Source organism: Urocitellus parryii, chromosome 2, assembly GCF_045843805.1.
Source record: "Urocitellus parryii isolate mUroPar1 chromosome 2, mUroPar1.hap1, whole genome shotgun sequence".
Lineage (NCBI taxonomy): Eukaryota > Metazoa > Chordata > Mammalia > Rodentia > Sciuridae > Urocitellus > Urocitellus parryii.
Window position 1 is genome coordinate 65,190,594 of NC_135532.1, and position 15,699 is coordinate 65,206,292.

At 33.7% G+C, this 15,699-nt stretch overlaps 1 protein-coding gene across 1 annotated transcript in view; it reads left to right on the top strand.

The window, feature by feature from the left end:
* Pibf1 (progesterone immunomodulatory binding factor 1) overlaps positions 1–15,699 on the top strand; it is a 239,713-nt gene that overhangs the window by 57,801 nt on the left and 166,213 nt on the right. The window lies entirely within an intron of this gene.

Genomic DNA, 15,699 nt, shown 5'->3' on the forward strand with positions numbered 1-15,699 from the left:
TGTCATGAGGTTATACTTTTTATGGCTGAGTAATATTCCATTGTGTATATATACCACATTTTCTTTATTCATTCCTTTGTTGAAGGACACCTAGGTTGGTTCCGTGGCTTAGTTATTGTGAATTGAGCTTCTATAAACATTGGTGTGGCTGCATCACTGTAGTATGCTGATTTTAAGTCCTTTGGGTATATACCAAGGGATGAGATAACTGTATCAAATGGTAGTTCCATTCCAAGTTTTCTGAGGAATCTTTGTACTGCTTTCCAGAATGGTTCCATCAATTTGTAGTCCCATCAACAATGTATGAGTGTACCCTTTTCTCTCCATCTTCACCAACATGGTTACTTATATTGTTGATTGTTGCTATTCTGACTGGAGTGAGATGAAATCTCATAATCTGTTCATAATCTAGGATTATATTTACAATGAAAATGTCGAAGAATGTTTTACTATAAAAATTCTGAATCACCATTTATTACCAGTAATCAGATTAAATATATACTTTGGCCACCGGCAAAGCAGGGACGGGGAAAAATATGTGTGTGTGTGTGTGTGTGTGTGTGTGTAGCACACACATTAATTTTTTTTAAAGTAATGTTTTTATCTTGTGAAAAATAGGGACACTTCTGGATTTCCTTACACTTAATTTATATTTTAGAATTTGAATTGTTAATTACTAGACGGGGCACTATAATCCTTTGTAAGGTATCTGAAGTTCTGAGCTAAGGTTCATATTTTTAATCTTAAGAATATATTTTTTAAAGTAGCTCACTATTTAAATAACATTAGTTTTTTGTTTAGTTATTATGTCATGATCATTTTCTTTTACCTTGCATATATTTGCATATATATGTATAAATAAAATACAATAGACTTTCAGAAAAAATATTAAGCAAATATTTAATAATTATGAATTAAATCTCTTTACCTACATCCAAATCAGGAAGTAGAAAATGCAGTACCATAGGAATGTTCTTGAGTTCCTTCCTGCTTCACTCCTACCTTCCAAAGAACAAATACATTTCTGACTTTTTTTGTACTACAAATTAAACCCAGAGGTCTTAATCACTGAGCCATATCCCCAACCCTTTTTATATTTTATTTTGAGACAAGGTCTCACTAAGTAGCTTAGGACCTCACTGAGTTACTGAGGCTGGCCTCAAATGTGTGATCCTCCTGCCTCAGCCTCTCAAGTTGCTGGGATTACAGGCATGCACCACCATTTCCAGCTCTATTTTGACTTTTATGCTAATGACTTCCTTGCTTTTCTTTAGACTTTTATCATCTGTGTTACCAGTAAATAAGTATTTCTATACAATATCATTTAGTTTTTCACATTATATTAGTATCATATAATTGGAAACATGCTGTCTATATATGTTTTTTGAGGCTTATTCACATACCCTTATAATTTTAAGATTCATTTGCTAGTGTACTTAGTTGTCTCTTTGTTCAAAACAAAGCTATGACATTTTAATGCGAGTGCATGTTTAAGGCAGGAGGATCTTCAAGAGATTGGAGAGAAATGCACACAGATCAATTAAATAATTCCAAAGCAGTTCTTAATATTTTGCAAAAATTTGCTTGATCCCAGGCATATATTAGGAAAGAAGCATTCTATACCTTGTGGTCACTTTTTCTTAGTGTTCAAAACACAGACCAAATGCTTAGCTTTTATGCTAAGCTTTAAAAGAGTTTATGTTTAAACTCTTCATGGGATTGTTAAAGCAACAAATTTGCTTATTTAGCAAATATTGATTAAGGCCTTCATATGCAGTTACATACTAGATACCATAGGTAAAGTTATAACTTTTGCATTCACAAAGCTAGTAGTCTAATGGAGGATAAATACAGCGAAAAAAATTATCATAAAGTGTGATTGCTAATGGAGAGTATGACTGGATACAAAGGTTGATATCCACTGTGCATCTAACCAAGCCTTGGGAGGAAATAAGAAAGACTTCTTGGAGGAAGAAGTATCCATGCTGATTCCTGTGTAATGAGCAAGAGTAAGACTACAAGTTAGGAAAGGAAAAGGAATGCAGAACCAGCATATATCAAAGCCTTGAGGCAAAACAAAATTAAAATGTTTTAACAAGCTGAAAATAATATATTATGGTTTAAACATAGATTAAAAGGCAAGAAGTTATAAGAGATGAAACAGAAGTGGAAAACAGAGACCCAAATAATGCATGTGTAAGACCTGTGACGAAAAATGGGAAGATTTTATTTATTTGTTTGTTTGTTTTATATGTTGCTGGGGATCGAACCCAGTGCCTCACTGGCAAGCACTCTACCACTGAATCATAACCCCAGCCACAAAGGGAAGATTTTAAGAGAAGGCAAGATATATTCTTGTTTTGTATCAAAAGATCACTGCTATGTGGAGAATTAGATAGGAATGACATGAGACTGTAGGTAAAGAGGCTACTTGTAGAAGTTGTTTCTTTTATCAGGATGACAGGTGATGATGGAACTGAATTAGTAGTAGCAGAGATGGGCCATATTGGAAAAATGTTTAGGAGATAGACCCAACAAGACTTATGGACTAGGTTGGATTGGGTGGATAAGACATTGTTAAGGATGCCATGTTTCTGGATTGGATACCTGCATGGATGGTGAATATAGTTTCTAAAATGTTAGAAAACACAAGTTTTTAGTAGGAATACAGAGAAATAATTATCATAAGTATGATATATATAAATTTAGTTTCTTTGAAGTGTCTGTAGGATATGGAGATGGAAGATGTGAATTCATGTTCTACATATTTAACAATTAGAGAAATACAAATCAAAACTACACTGAGATTTCATTTTACTGCAGTTAGAATGGCAGCCATCAAGAATGCAACCAATAATAAGTACTGGAGAGGTGTGGAGAAAAAGGAACACTTTTTAGTGTACAACCACTATATAAATCATTATGGAGTTTCATCAAAAGACTAGGAATGGAACCACCATATGACCCAAATATACCACTTTTCTGTATTTATCCTAAAGAATTAAAGTCATCATAATACATATGTGTCTGTATACACAGTTAGACACACACACATACACACACACGTACACACACACACACACACACACACACACATATATATAAATATATATCAATGCATGCATATCTATGTTTTAGAAGCACGATTCATAATAGCCAAACTATGGAACCAACCTAGGTGTCCATCAGTGGATGAATGAATAAAGAAAATATGATATATATTCACAATGGAATTTTATTCATCCAAAAAGAACAAAAAATTATGTCATTTGCAGGAAAATGAATGAAACTTGAGAACATTATGTTAAACAAAATAAATCAAACTCGTAAGTTAAGGGGCATATGTTTTCTTTCATATGTGGAAGCTAGAGAGGGAAAAGGAAAAGAAAGATGGGGAGAGTCTCATGAAAACTGGGATATTAGTAGAGCAGAAGAAAGAGATAGGGATGAGGAAAGGGTAAGGGAACATATAGTATAAGTAATATTATTTCTCTTTTACAAATAAGTACTGTTAGTTCTGTGGTTCAGTTCTGTTATGGATTTTATAGTCTTTTGTTGACTGATCTAACCTTAAAGTTCATAGGGTTATTTCTATGCTAAAATTCATGATTATTCCTAAATAATCCATTTAGCCACAGAAACTTTGCTGGGTAATCATTTTGAGAATTTTCTAATTTTTTAGTCATTGTTCTTTTTAAAAAGTGTTTTTTTTTTTTTAATGTATCTTATCAGAACATACATCTAGATATATTAGCCCTTTTCTGCAAGATAGTTAGTAGAGGTAGCTTGGTAAAGCTGTGTGATAAAACAACCAGCAGAGCCATTTCTGGAAGCAAATTTCCTTGTCTGGCCCCCTATCTACAACAGAATACCATTTAACCAGCACATTCCTGAGATTGGGGCTGCCCTGGTTTCCCCATCCTGCCACAGGACATAAAATTGATCCCATGGATATGGATGCTTACATGGACAGTTGCCACCAGGTGGTGCCAAACTGCAATCTGAGCCTTTTGCCAACAGGGACACTTATCCAGCCAGTTGTATAAGCTTGACTTTATCATTTTAATCTCAGTAATCCAACCTGGTGTTTTATGTAGCAGAATCTTTTTAGATCACAATTTCTTCATTATGGCAGATTTGAATGGTAGAATAACTACTGTGTCCCAGTAGGCCTTCCACATGGTAGAAATAAATTGTAATTATTTATTTTGATGTCTTAGAACTTAAAATGGTTGAGAAATGATTTTTGTTTTGTTTTATCTGTTTGTTTATTTTGTAGTTGAGTATGGACAGCATGCCTTTATTTTATTTGTATGTAGTGCTGAGGATCGAACCCAGGGACTCCCATGTGCTAGGCAAGTGCTCTGCCACTGAGCTATAGGCCCTCGAGGAAAGGTTTTGATATTCATTGTTAGAAAGCATAAATTTCAGAACAAGTTTACATGTTTAGTTTTGTGTGTGTGTATCTAGGTAAATTAATCTCTTGCTTTGTACTTAGGTATATCGAATGCTGGTTGAATATGAATTAAAATAGAGAAAGTACTTACACTTTGGTATTTGTACTTAGTTCCTTACCTTTCCCTCAATAAATATTTTTAGAAGAAAATAAAATAAAAAGATTAGGTAAATACGTTTTACCTTGGTTTGTTTCCCTTGCCTTTTGTCTTTTGAATGTGAAAAAGACAGATGGAACTCATGTCACATCTAATCTTAGTATCTGTCCTTATAGTCATTCCAACAGTTTTTGAAATTAAGTGGTTGAAAGAAGAGGAAGTATGTAGAAGATATAGACTTTAAGAGATAAAAAGACAAACTTGGGTATTTGGATATAGCAAAAACACCATAGGTGGAATTATAATGTGTATGTATATTGTGGCTCAATCTGTAAGTTTGGCTTCTTATCTTGTTTTTGTGGTTTCTTGTTATTTTTAAATGGCAGTTTGGGACTGAAGATGTAGCTTAGAGGTGGAGTGCTTGCCTAGCATTCTCAAAGACCTGGGTTTGATCCCCAGTACCACCAAAAAGTAAAAGTAAATAAATAAAATGCCAGTTTGGAGCTATGGGAAGTGATGAGTGGAACTCACTCTGAGGATGAGATTTATTATATAAATAAATAACCTCTTGCTTAGTAGGTATTTCATGACAGAAATGTTTTGTACCCTCTTCATATTTGGAAATAAGACATTATTCCACGATTGGCAATATAGTATGAAAGAGATTTGGAACAAAGGACTAAACTTAAATCCTGGCCCTAGTACTTACTGAGTGGATAAGTCATTTAATGTCACCAAAGTTTAATTTCCTCTTTTGGAAATTAATATTAATAATTCACAGGGTGAAGGTGAATATTATTAATACTTCATAGGATGATCTGTGAGATCTAAATTAGATATACATGTGGAAAGTATATTATCAATTATGAAATTATATATAAATATAGGTATTTTGATTTTTTTGCCTTTGTATGATAAAGAAAATATTTTATCCATTGTGTTGATAATTTAAATACAAAGATGATTATGTAAAAGTTAACTGGTAACATGGAATTATTACCATCCTGAGGGTCTACATGTCATTTGTGTCAAAATTTCTGCATAATGGTAACTTATTTGTTCCCTAATTAATACTATGAGATAATAATATAAGGAACAATAAATTCAGCTGATTAAGTTTTTCCAGAAAGTAAAACTATCTTTATCAAAAGTAGTCTCATTATAAACACAGAAAGAATTATTCTGAGTGATACTATAAAAAGAATAAGGGTGAAAGCCAGGTGTGGTAGCACACGCCTGTAATCCTAGCGACTGGGAAGTCTGAGGCAGGAGGATGGCAAGTTTGAGGTTAGCCTCAGCAATTTAGAGAGACCCTGTCTCAAAATGGAAAGGGCTAAGTATTTGTCCCAGTCGTTAAACACTCCTGGATTTAATCCTTATTACCAGAAAAAAAAAGGGGGGGAGGGAGGATGAATTTGTTAGAGGCATTCATTATGCTTTTGATGCTATACTGAATCTGGAAATTCAAATAGCTTTACAATTGTTTGAAAGAGAGAGTAGGCAGCAGAGAAAAGGAGATCGAAAAAATGCTTTTAAGTGTAACAATTAGTACTGCATTACTTCAGTGATTATATTTCCCACCCTATCAGTAAAAACCATCTTGACCACAATTTATTATCTTCCAAAAGTACTCAAGAAGTAATTTTTATGACATGAACTTGAAATTTCTGTAGAATCTTGGAGTAATGGTGAACAGCTTTGAATCTTGAATCTAGATTTGTTTAGAAGGATTAAATATATGCAATGCATTATAGTAGGTGAACTGGAGCTAGTTTACAGAGGTTCCACTCACCATTCTAAAAGTATATATCCTCATTAATGCTTCAGCAAACATATAAACAAAGCTCTTTGTTTATATTTCACCAAATAGCTATATAGTTTTTTAATTCTTTGTGAAAACACTTAAGAATTTTCTACTTTGTATTTTCCATTACATTTTTTTACAGATAATTCTTTTAGTATCTCAAATAATTATAAATTGATTTTTATTGTTGGCCATCTTATATTGTTAACTATATTGTTTATGCCTATAGGTGATTACTACATGGGTTCCACTATTTTATTAAATATATAAGTATTTCAAGGAATATGGGGTGTTCCAGATATGAAGCCAGGAAGTTCAGGTTGTACTTAGAGTCACCTTATAGTTCACTAGGCAGTGGGGGAGGCTGAGAAAGTAAGATTATACCTTTGTCAGTAGAGAATTCCCAGAGATTTATAGTAGGAGAGTGACATGATTCACTCCTTTTTTTTTTTTTAGAACTAGAGGGCCTTATGGAGGGAGGTTACTTAGGAGCTATTGCAGAATTTAGGTGAAGATGAAAAGTGGAAAAGAGAGTAAAAGTTGAGTTTAAAGAATATTTGAGTGGTAGAATTGGCAAGACCCAGTGAGACTTAATGCAAACCATCAGGAGAGTCCAGCTTTATTACTTTTGTAGTCTCAGAGTGATGATGGGTGATAAATCATGGCCATTTACTTCAGGTTGCAGACAAGATTTAGAAAGGAAGATAATGATTCAGTCCTGATTGATCATTTACTGATATGGTAGTTCTGACCAAATCCAAAATGCTTTCCTAAGATCACATAGTTTATTACTAAAGGTGTTTATCTTCTGTGCCCCAGATAGAATTCCCTACAGTCCTCAGGGTGCCTGAAAGGACCATGAGCCCCTGTGGCAGTCTTCTCTATTTCCCCAGGTGCTATTAAGTAGATTGTCATTTTCCTTTTATACAGTAGAAAATCTTAGGAAACACTTCTACAATTTTCATTCTCTAAATGAATACCTTCATATCTCTAATTAGATTTTCATATTTAGATAATATGCTAACAATAGCTCCTATTCATTGAGTACTTATTGTTCATCAAGCATTGTCCTCAACACTTTTTATATATATTGTAAAGAGAATTAAACAGATCAAATTTTATAGGATGTAGGGATTAGTATCTCACTTTACAAATGAGGAAACTGAGACACAGAGGAAATGTAATTTACCTATGTAAGTGTTTTGTTGATAAATGTAGATGATGCCTGACTCCACAGTTAGGTGAAGACTGCTATTTAACTGGTCAGGGCTATGAAAATTGACCAAAGGCTTTTTTATCAAAACTGTAAATTTTGCTGGGGATGTAGCTCAGTAGTAGAGAATTTGCATGAATCATTAGAACTTCTTTTTCCTTCTAATATAAACATTTTAATTGGTATATTACAATGATACGTATTAGTGGGATTCCTTGTGATATAGTTATACCTGCACATAACATGGTTTTTGCTTTTAGGTATGCATGACAGTAGGGTATATTTTGACATATTATACATACATGGGATGCAACCCATTACAATTTTGATCCCATTCTTCTGGTTGAACATATATGGAGTTACACTGGTCATGTATTTGTATATGAGTATAGGAAAGTTATGTCTGATTCATTCTACTGTCTTTCCTATTCCCATCCCCCGTTCCTTCCCTTCATTCTCCTTACTGTAATCCAATGAACTTATAAACTTTCCCTCACTACCCTCCCTTGTTATGGGTTAGCATCCACATATCAGAGAGAGCATTCAATCTTTGGTTTGGGGGGACTGGCTTATTTCACTTAGCATGATATTCTCTAGTTCCATCCATTTACCTGCAAATGCTATAATTTTATTTTTCTATATAGCTGAGTAACATTCCATTGCAATCAGTTTCATTCCTCAGTACTTCCCCTTTTTCTCTCTTCCTCCCTCCCCCTGGCCTTCTTCCTTGACTCTCCTGGTCTCCTTTCTGGTTTTTCTCTCTAGCATCCACAAATAAAAGAAAACATACATCCCTTGACTTTCTGAAGCTTATTTCAGTTGACATGATATTCTAGGTCATTAAACTTTATACACTTATAATTGTGAAAATTAGTAAAGAGGACTTTTTAAACATAAATGGTATGGTTGTTTTAATAGGGTCTACCTCCTTGACATTCTTCTGACTAGACCTCATTTCCCCTCTTCTGCTGAAACACTTAACTCCAGAAATCCTCCCCTTACCTCCTGTACTGTCAATTTTCTTCCTCCCAGCTAGTTCACAGCTATGTACAAACCTGTGTTTTCTCTCATCTTTAAAAAGCATTTCTTATCTCCAGTTCCTCCTTGAGACACTTTTCTATTTCTTGGGTCCCCTTTATAACCAATTTATTTATTGCAAAGTTTCATATATTCATTCTTTATTCCCATTTTCTACCAAGCTTTTGCCACCCACATCACTCCAGCAAAGCTAACAAAACCTTTCTGATAAAGATCCCAAGACCTTCATGTTGGTTGCCAAAATCCAGTTGTCATATTCTCATTTCTCATCACCCTTGACCTAGTAGCATCAGTGAATACAGTTGATCAGTTTTTGCTCCCAGGAACATATTTTTTCTCTCTTTTCTCCTGCCCCCCATATTGGGACTTGAACCTTTGAGCTCTATCCCAAGACCATTTTATTTTATTTTGAGACAGGTTGCTAAGTTGCCCAAGCTGGCCTCAAACTTGCAATTGTCCTGCCTCTGCCTCCTGAGTAGCTAGGTTTACAGGCAGGTGCCACCACACCTGGCTCATATTCTTTTCTTTAATTGGCTTTCAGGATACCACACCGTTGTTTTTCCCCCTCTTCCTTGTCTGCATCTACTTGATCCCTTTGCTGGTTCTTCCTCATCTCCTTCATATATTTGGCCACTACCTCCATGGCATTTACACTTGATTATCAATAGGCATCATAAATTTAATGTCTAGAAGAAAACTTCCTATTCTGCACTCTACCTCCTTTCCTCCTTTACCTTTAGTCTCACCCGGGATCAATTAAAGATAATCCTTCACTTTTTTACACCAAAACCACAAAGCCATCTTCAGATTCCTCATTTTTTACATTCTGTATTCTATTAAATAGCAAATTATTTTGTTGTGTCTTCAAAATTTATGATCTCTTACTATCTCACAGATAGTATTACATTGGTCCAAGCCGCCATTATCTATCTCTTGCCTAAATCACTGCAATAATCTCCAGTGGTCCCCAGCTTCCTTCCTTGCCCAGTTTAGTCTATTCTCAGCACAGTTTCAATTAAATCACTCCTCTACTCAAATAAAAAAAACTCCCATCTCAGTAAGTTTCAATTATAATAATTGTCCATAATACTATCTGATCTGTGCTATTACTCCTTCCTTATTTTATTACTCTGTTCTTGTCACTTGCTTAGTCACATTGGCTTCCTTTTCCTTTACCTACAGGCATGTACCTACTTCAGTTCCTTTATTCCATAGTTCCACTGCTTACCCATCCAACTCATAAATGATAACCTTAAAACCTATTTCCTAACATTCAAATGTCACCTGTTCTATATAGTCCTTTTCTTACCACCCTGGGTAGGAAATTGGGAAATCCCTCTTTCCCCTCTAGCCCCTTCTTTGCTATATTTTTCTCCAGAAAAATTATTACCAACTAACATATACTACATATTTATTTACTTTTGCTTTTCTTCCTCCTAGAATGCCACATCCACCAGAGTAGGAATTTTCATCTATTACTGAGTGCTAAGTTCCCATGTGCCAGTGCCTAGTACATAGTATGTGCTCAATATGAATGAATCAGTAGTGGGATTTGTTTGTTTGTTTTATTTTGTTTTGTTTTAGAAATCAGGTGGGTATTGGTTTAGATGAAAACCTACACAAAGATTTCTAATGAGAGCTGAGGATGTAGCTCAATGATAAAGTGCTTGCCTAACATGCACAATGTCCTAGGTTTGATCCCCGGAAAAAAAAAAAAAAGGTTTGTAATGGCTTTGATCAGGACTAAGCAGTGACTAACATATAGAAGTTACTCAATTAATCATCCACCAAATTTACTGTTTCATTTGATATTTTAACTTTTATTCTATCAGCTACTTTTGAAACCTCAGCCCATTAATGGATTTTCAGATAAGTGGTTTACATTTTGTTATGTAAATTTTTCTCACACATACTCACACATCCCTTTAACCTAATGTGGATTATGGAATGATCTACGTTAAACCAAATTCTTATCTGTATAAAATGAAAAGGATTTGCTTGAACATCAACTGTCTCAGTGCATTTGGGCTGCTACAACAGAAAATCTGAGATGGGATCATTGATAATGAACAAGACTTTATTGGCACTGTACTGGAGGTTGAGAAATGCACAGCTTCCTCCAAATTTTATTAAATGAAGTTCGTACTTTGTTCAAGTTGTTTTTATGTCATATTCACTGACTCTTCAACCACCTATGTTAATTAAAGGTAAAGGTAAAATTATTTGTCAGTGTTAAAATTGTCCGTTTGCAGTTTTGTACTATGCTATCTTTTTTGTTTTGTTTTTTGTACTGGGGATTGAACCTAGGTGTGGTGGGGGCAAGGGGGAGGTAGTGCTCTCTACGACTGAGCTATATCCCCAACCTTTATTATTTTTTAATTTGAGACAGTGTCTTGCTAAGTTGCTGGAGATCTTGCTGGGTTGCTTAGGCAGGATTGTGAACTTACGATCCTCCTGCCTCAGCCTCCTGAGTCACTAGATTACAGGCATATGCCTCTGTACCTAACTGTTTTCTACTTCTACTGTCTTAGAAGCAAAGGCATGAGCTGTGAAAATAAAGCAATTTTATGTTTTGTCCAGGAAGAAGAATATGGAGATAGAAGAGATTAATTCAACACTTTCCCTATAAATAAACTTGTCATAGAAAACAATCTGTTTCAATCACTTCACGTTCCAACTAGAAAAAAAATTCACTTTTATTAACTGAAAATATTCTTACATGAAAGCAGAAGTAGAATGGATTTCTTAGTTGTTGTTATCTGCCAAGCTCTTCTGACAGCTATGTTTTCTTCACTATTTATTCTTTGCAAATTTCAAGTTCTAAGGTGTACACTAGTGATTTTATTTAGGCTAAAGCCTGCACATGGCATTGCCAAACTCTGATTTGTTCTTATTGGAATTTCAGAAGTTACTAAAGTTTTTCTTAGCTAACTTTTTTCTTACTATTTTTCAGATAAAAATTTAGATTTGGCTTATTGTTACTGTGAAATTTATCTTGTATAAATGAGAATAGATTCCATCCCATACATTAGTTTGCTATTTATGTTTTCTACCAAAGTTTTTAGTTTAAGATGTGAGATGTTTTTGTGTAAACTTATGTGTATTAAATCACCTGCACAAATTGCAAATATTGCGTATGAAATATGTCTATCATAATATTAAAAACTTTATTCAGAGAAATGATTAAAATCTAAGTTTCTCATTCAATATTATTATTTAGTCGTATCTCCTAGTTTGTCCAGGAAAGTTGTAGTTTATGCTTGTTTCTTTGTCATAATTAACAACACCCTCGTTTGCTTTAAAAACTATCCCATGTTAAAAAGTACATTATTTGGATGGTTATTGTACTAAGATGCTCACTTTTCCTTTGTATTTTACATATAATTAAGATTTTGTTTCCCTTTTCTTCCATCTTTTTTTTCTACACAAAAACATATAGCAGATAGGAATGATATATATATGTTATGGGAGATGGAGTTAGTAAGAAACAACATGAAAGAATTGTGACAAATATAGTATGAGGAATCAGGTATTAGACTTGTAAAAGTATTTTTAGGGATTACATATATCCAAACCTCTGTATTTGCAGGTTCCACATCTAATGAATGGTTCAGCCAAATCCAGAAGAATTTTGAAACAAAATTGTGTCTTTACTGAAGATGTGCAGACTTTTTCTTGTTATCATTAATTCCTGATCAGTATAGCGTTTATTTATATAGCATTTACATTGTATTAGGTATTCTAAGTAATCTAGAGATAACTTAAAAGTATATAGAATAATATGCATAGGTTATATGTAAATACTATATCATATTATGCAAGGGACTTGAGCATCCTTGGATTTTGGTATCCACAGGGCCAGGAGCCAATCTTCTGCAGGTACTGAGGGACTTGGCATTTTTGTATTTTTAGACATTTGTTATAATATTGGCCAGTTGGTCAAATACCAACATCTTTTTCTGTGTTATTATAATTACATTTGGTTATACACTCAGATTGGACTTTTAAAAATTGAGCTTTCATTAGTTTATGCATACTACAGATAGCTTCTGTCAATTTTTCAAGTTTCTCTTTTGAGGAACATTTGAATTCCTGCTATTTCATCTGTAATTATATTTCTGTTACATTTTATAATGCATTTAACATTTAGAAATGGATTATTTATTAGTTATATGGAAGTTAGTGTTTTATCTATGGCAAGCATATAATCCATCTGGTGTTTTATCAAACCAATGTAATTTTGAAAAAGCATGTTATGTACCATGGGCTATGAAAACAAATGTATAATATATTCAAAATTCTTTTAAGGCCAATTTTTATTTGACATCAATTTATGCTATGAGGTGGTCCTATAATAATAAATCTCATAATGTCAGAATTTCCCAAGGAGAAAATATCTCTGATACAAAGGAATTCTTAAGGGAGGCACACAAACTCTTGAGCCAGACTCTTTAGGTTCACATTTGGGCTCCATAGCTTACCTCACTGTGTGACCTTAAGCCAGTGCTTAACCTTGGTGTTTCAGTCTTCTCATTTGTATAGTAGAAGTAGTGGTACAACATATAGTTTGTGGGAGTGTCATGACAATTAAACAAAAACAGAAAATGAAAATGTGAAGTGCCTAAAACAGTTCCTGACATATGGTAAACAATTACTATTATTTTAGTGTTTACTATTACTATTATTGACAGTATAAGAATGCATTCAGTTTACCTCTCTCAGATTTAATTTGAAATATGTCAGTTGATATTAAAGGAAAAATAAAGTATTCAGGTTGTGGAGTAGATACGGATTTACACAGAAATATCACCCACATACACCTATTAGAGGCCCTCTTGATAGAAGCCTCTGCTTCTAAAACTTTCCTCTATTTATTTTGGTTTTCTCTTGCTTAATTGCCTTACCTATTGGTTCTCTAAGGTTTAATTATACATGCCACTTTTTAAAAAATGTTTCCCTTTATTCCCTTATCTTTCTTACTCCAGTTAAAAAAGAAATCAACTCCTCTTTGTGACCTTAGAATTTTGTTTATGCCTTAACATCAGCATTTATAGTTAGCTGAATAATAAAGATTGTGGCATGGTGAACGTATTAGTACCCTCTAATATCTCTTCCTATAAGCCTTAATGGTAGCTTTTTCTGTATTTTATTTCTTTCCCTGTATCTTAGTGTTATTACTAATGACAATGGTTACAAGAAAGGAAATATATATAGTTAGGAACTGAAGCATCTCCAGTTTCCAACTAAGCATTCTTGTTTAATTAGTACTCTAAATGTGACCTACTTGGAATTCTATTGCTGAAACAACTTAGAATAATGAGGCTTGTTTGAAAAATGAAAATTAAAACCAATTTGTGGTGATTTACTAAAATATTTAGATCATCTAGGAATGAAAAAAGACATAAATGTTTAATATACTTTGAGAATTTTACTCTCTAAAATTAATTTTTCATGTTTCATTTGGTTTGATAATAGAATATTTTTGAAGTTTGCTGTAATCAGAATGATATCAGAAAATAATAATGTGCCATTTTCCAACAGTTACATTTTTAATTTTTATTATCTTTGTTTTTTCTTTTTCCTCTTTTGGTACTGGGGATTGGGCCCAGGGGTACTTTACCACTGATCTATATCTCCAGTCCTTTTTATATTTTATTTTGAGACAGAGTCTTGCTAAATTGCTGAAGGTCACCTTGAGTTGGCAACGGTGGCCTCAAATTTTTAGTCCTCCTTGCCTCAGCCTCCTAAGTCACTGGGATTATAGGCATGCAACATCATGTCTAACTATAAAAGCTACTTTATATTTCCAGTTACATAATAGCATATGAAAGTAAGTTTATTTTCTTTTTAATAAGAGTTGCCTGTACTCTAGTTTTTTTTAAAACTATTTTGTTTCTCACTCATAAACTGTTTTGCTGATGAATTTGTAATGATTGACATGTTTTAAATTTGTTGTTAAAACATCACAAAGCAAAAGACTACTGGCTTAGCCAGTATGACCACTAAGCATTTCTGTCCAATATTTATCAGATAGATTTATTCAGATATGGGTTCTTATTACTCCCTACTGAACTTCTCTGTGAAGAATAAAAAATAAGATCTAGTTGTCTAATCCAGTTCTTTATGGGAGATAGATAGGGTGATGGGTGTAAAAATCATGGCTCTGAAGTAAGTAACCACCAGGGTAGACGACGGCCCTCTAACGTTTCGCTGCGTGACTTGATGCTAAACATGTAAGTTCTCTAAATTTCAGTTTACTAAACTATTAAATAGGTTAGAAAAGACAACATAGGAGATTTGTAGGGATTAAGTAAACAAAATCATTTGTGTTACTTTACATATTTTAACTGTTATGAAAGTAGTTTTTTTGGTTTTGTTTACTTGTTTTTTTAGTACATGACTTTGAAGAAGCTTACTCTTAGTGTTTTTTCTTGATCCAAAATTTTATCTGTATTAAAACACAAGTAGAATTTGATCTTTGAAGGCTCATACCTGACTGTATAATCTCCTAATTACTCACTGTTGTTACGTTCTACCTTGTGGACACTCCTTAACTATCACTAAATGTAATCTTATTGACAATTTCAGTTCCTACTGTCATCACCACTATAAGATGACTTACCTAATACCTGGACTCCTATTTCTTGATTCCTACGTGAATAGGAATCCCAGCTCTACTTCATTTAGCCACTGCAGTGGTCACACCCTTTCTTGTCATCAACTGAAATTCTGCCATAGAAAGTACCATTCTGTTCTAAATCACCTTTCTCCAACAACAATCTCTAATCTTTCAACTTGCGTGTACAACTAACTTCCACTTAATCTGTTTGTCATCTTACAGGACCTCCAGTCCTTTGTTCCTTCTACTTTTTTCTGATATCTCAGCTTTTCTGTGTTCCCTTCTCCTTCCTTCTTCCCTGAGATTCCAAGGTCCATTATTTCATCTGTTCTCTTGCCAATGCAACAAAACTTCATTCCCATTTTAATTCTTGTGTCCTTCATGAATATATTTTCATTAAAAATGATTAATAGAAAATTAATTAACCTCACAAAACTTCAGTTTTCTTGTAGATAATTTATTAGTAATTACA